This window comes from Notechis scutatus, chromosome 4, assembly GCF_049901735.1.
Source record: "Notechis scutatus isolate UNSWTSFEM ecotype Mainland chromosome 4, rNotScu1.2, whole genome shotgun sequence".
Taxonomy (NCBI): Eukaryota; Metazoa; Chordata; class Lepidosauria; order Squamata; family Elapidae; genus Notechis; species Notechis scutatus.
This window is the reverse complement of record NC_142012.1, coordinates 168,776,179-168,780,557: the sequence shown is the minus strand read 5'-3', so window position 1 is coordinate 168,780,557 and position 4,379 is coordinate 168,776,179.

The following is a 4,379-nucleotide window of genomic DNA, read 5'->3' as shown; positions in this document are numbered from 1 at the left end:
AGGGAGAGAGGGAGAGAAAGAAGGAAAAGAAGGAAGGAAGGAATAATGAGAATGGGAGGAAGGAAGGAAGGAAGAGACGGAGGGAGGGAGGAAAGATAAAGGAGAGAGGAAGAAAGGGGGAAGGGAAGGAGAGGAAGAAAGGAAGGAAAGAGGGGAGAGGGAGGAATGGAGGGAGGGGGAAGGGAAGGGAATCAAGAGGATCCCTGGGAAAGCCAGGGCCTCAGGAGGGGATCCTTTGCGTCTCAGGCGGGGCCACCCAGGGGCCTTTGTTCTGCCGGGTGAGGAGGAGGAGGCAAGGGGGCTGGCATTGGGCACCCAGCCAGCCCATTTTAACTATCCCAGAAGTAAACAAGCCACGATTCAAAGAGAAAACAGTTCCACATTCTCCAGACTCAGCTTGGAACCAATCTGGAGACCCCCAGGAAGGAAACAGCCAGAAGCCTTTGATGTCATCCTTATTATCTGTATTTCCACGCCCCCCCCGTCCCCCCCACCCCCTCTCCTCCTGCTGTTTTAATTCTTTTGCATTCCAGAGAACTTGACGGAGGAGTCGCTTGTCTCTTTCCTCCTGTTTTCTTTGGCCAGAGAAAAATAGTGTCTGACTACTGAGAGGTTTTTTTCCTGAGCCTTGTTTTTGTTTAATGAATGAAGAACAAAATGGAAAGGAAACAAACACACAAATTTATTCTTAAATACACTCATAGATCTGCATACATGAATAAATGTTAAGCCATAATTGATTATGTTCATCCATAGCCAATTTACATGAATCACTTCTTCAGAGCACGGAATACCTGAAGCGGCAGGGAGGCCTTTCCAGGGCTGAAGGGAGCCTGTCTTTTGGATATATTAGCAAGGTGCAGAAAACCCATTTTCTCTGCTCAGAGGCCCCGGGTGATAAACTTCAAAAGAACACGAGCCTCTGAAAACATTCAATCTCAAAATTAATGAAGGTAATTGCTTCTCACCCCAACGGAAACATAAAGCATTGGTTTTTTCACGGCTTCTTAGTGCACCTGGCTTGGCAAAGTCCCAGGTGACCCCAGCAATTAAGGCAGATGGCCTACAGGTATTCTCTGACATAGAATAGAATAGAAATAGAAATAGGAATAGAATAGAATATAGAATATTGGAATGAAGAATAGACTAGAATTCTTTATTGGCCAAGTGAGGTTGGACACACAAGGAATTTGTCTTTGGTGCAAATGCTCTCAGTGTCCATCAAAGAAAAGAGACATCCGTCAAGAGTCAAGAATCATCAGGTACAACACTTAATGCTAGTCATAGGGTACAATAAGCAATCAAATCATACTAGGAAATAGTCAATATAAATTGTAAGGGTACAAGTGACAAAGTTGCAGTCATACAGTCACAAGTGGGAGGGGATGGGTGATAAGGAGTGATGAGAAGATTAATAGTAATAGTAATGCAGACTTTGTAAATAGTTGGACAATGTGGAGGGAATTATTTGTTTAGCAGAGTGATGGCGCTTGGGGAAAAAACTGTCCTTGTGTCTAGTTGTTCTGGGGTGCAGTGCTTTGTAGGAAGGAGTTGAAACAGTTTATGTCCGGGATGTGAGGGGTCTGTAGATATTTTCACAGCCCTCTTTTGGACTCAGGGTGCAGGATGCAGGTCCTCCTCCACGGAAGGCAGGTTGGTAGCCATGGTTTTCTCTGCAGTCCTAATTATCCTCTGAAGTCTGTGTCTGTCTTGTTGGGTTGCAGAACTAAACCAGACAGTGATAGAGGTGCAGAGGACAGACTCCATCATTCCTCTGTAGAACTTAACAGAGTTGGAAGGGACCTTGTAGGTCATCTAGTCCAACCCCCCCCCACCCTGTATTAGCAACTCCCTGGGCAGTTTGAGCTTTCTGGGTTGGCGATTTACAACAGCGCTGCCAGAAGAGAGCCTTACCAACCCTGTCAGTCCACAGGGAGTGCTGATTCACCACCTGGCTTATCAAGTACTTGCGAGGAAAGAACTTCAGCCAGGAACTCAAGAGCCGCCATCAACACCCCCAACCAACACCTAAAAAGCCACACACAAACCAGGCACCAGAGATAAATAGAGGCAGTCCTCGACTTACGACCACAATTGAGCCCAATTTATTTCGCTGCCAAACAAGACATTTGTTAAGTGAGTTTTGACACATTTTATCAGCTTTCTTGCCACAACTGCGAACAACCGCTTTAAGCTCAACGTCAGTCGTTCTAAACTGGATGGTAAAAAACATGAATGAATGAATGAATGAATGGTTTATTGGCCAAGTGTGATCAGACACACAAGGAATATGATTTCTGTAACGGAGTTGATGACGTCCGGGAGGCCCCACCTGATCCAGTAGCCTCAGCTACAGAGTTTCAGAGTTTCAGAGTCACGAATGGACTTCCGTGGACCTTACTTCATACTTAGGGGGTTAGTAGAGGTGTGTGTGCATAAGTGCACTAAGGTGCCTGTTGTCCCTGTCATTGTATTTTTATTCTCTTACTCTTGTTCTCCTTTTTGTTCGACAAATTCCAATAAGTAAATAAATAAGTAAATAAATAAAATAACGTGTTAAGTGAATCCCTGCAGTTAGGTTAGTCCCGTGGTCGTTAAGTGGATCTGGCTTCCCTCCATGGATTTGGTTGATCAGACAGGCGCAAAAGGGGATCACGTGACCCCAAGACACTGCAACGGTCATAAGTACAAGTCAGTGGCCAAACCTCTGAGTTTGGAGCACGTGACTGTTGGGGAGGCTATGACGGTCGTAAGGGTGAAAAACTAAGTCACTTCTTTTCAGTGCCGTCATAACTTTGAACAGTCGTTAAATGAACTGTGGTACGTCAACGAGAACCTCTATTGCGTTGATTTTATTACAGATTGTACAGTTTTCTTTTTTAATATTTCAAGCTGCCCAGAGTTACCGTGTGGCAAAACAGGTGGATTTCAAAGATTAACAATAAATAAAAGAAATAAACATAACTAAGGATACCCAGTTTCACGCGGTTTCCTTGACGATGCACCATCTCCAACCTTGGCCACTTTAAGCCTGGAGGAGGACTTCAACTCCCAGAATTCCCCTTTGCACCGCAGACAAAGCTTTGCTGGCTGGGGAATTCTGGGAGTTGAAGTCCTCCAGGCTTAAAGTGGCCAAGGTTGGAGACCCCTGCTCCAGAGAGGTTCCTTCCCAGGGATGCTCTTTTGCCCCCCCCCCCAGTCCAGCCAGGTGGGCTTCCCGGAGGGTCTTCCACCTGACACCATGCAGACCTCGCCCACTTTGCAGTTTGTCGGCCCTGCCTAAAATCGACCAACACAGGAAGCGCCTGCATTTATGACCGGTGAGTCCTCCCAGGGGACCTTTTGAAGGATGCGACTCACCTGGAGCCCAGGTGATGGGAGGGAGCACCGAAGCCTCCCTCCAGTGGGCAGACCCATCTCCAGGGTGGGCCAGCCCGGCCTGGCTCTTCGGTGTCCAACTGCTTTGCACTCTGTATCCACCACCAGGTCCGAGGCCATAGACACTGACCTGGGGTGGCTGCACACCAGGGCTTGGAGGGGAGGGGGCTTCTGCCTTTGAGACCTTCAAGAAGAGGATTGGACTGCCATTGGTCAGAAATGGTGGAGAATCTCCTGCTTGGGCAGGGGGTTGGACTAGAAGACCTCCAAGGTCCCTTCCAACTCTGTTAATCTGTTAATCTGCCTGGCACCCATCTCTAGCCTCGTCTCACAATCAGGAGGAGGCTGTGAGTTCGATCCTAGGTAGAGGCTAATATTTGGAATAGACTCTCCTGCTCGAGCAGGGGTTGGACTAGATGACCTCCAAGGCTCCTTCCAACTCTTATGAATTCTATGTATCGATGCAAAGGCGGAACCGCGTGCCGGAGCCAGAAACCCCCTCGGGGGGACCAGGGGAGGCCGGCTCAAACGAGCAGCGGCCCACCTGGGAGCGACGGAGCCCCCTCCTCCATTCCCACACCCCCGGGGAGGCGGAGCTGCCCGGCTGGGCCGCGATCGGATCCCGGGAGGGCGCTCCGCTCTCGGCTGCCGGGCCAGGGGAGGCTTCCGCCGCCGCGGCCGGAGCCCGGAGGTGTCGCCCGCGCCAGCCGGCAAGAGCGCTGCGCGCAGCCGGGCATCCCCGGGCCAGCCGGCCGGAGGAAGCGGCTCCCGGGACGGGCTCGCCCTGCTGGGAAGCGGGGCGGGCGAGGCGCAGAGCGCGGACAAAGCCTCCCGCCCGCGGCCCGAGCCGCTTCCAGGCTGCCGGCGGGCCGGGCGAGCGAGCGAGGGGCTGGGCCGGCTGCGCCCTCCCTCCTCCCCGCCCGGCGGCGCCGCCCTCGCCAGCGGAGGCGGGCGGGAGGCCGGGCGGGGCGGCCGGGCGGGCGGAGCGGCGCTGGAGGCGG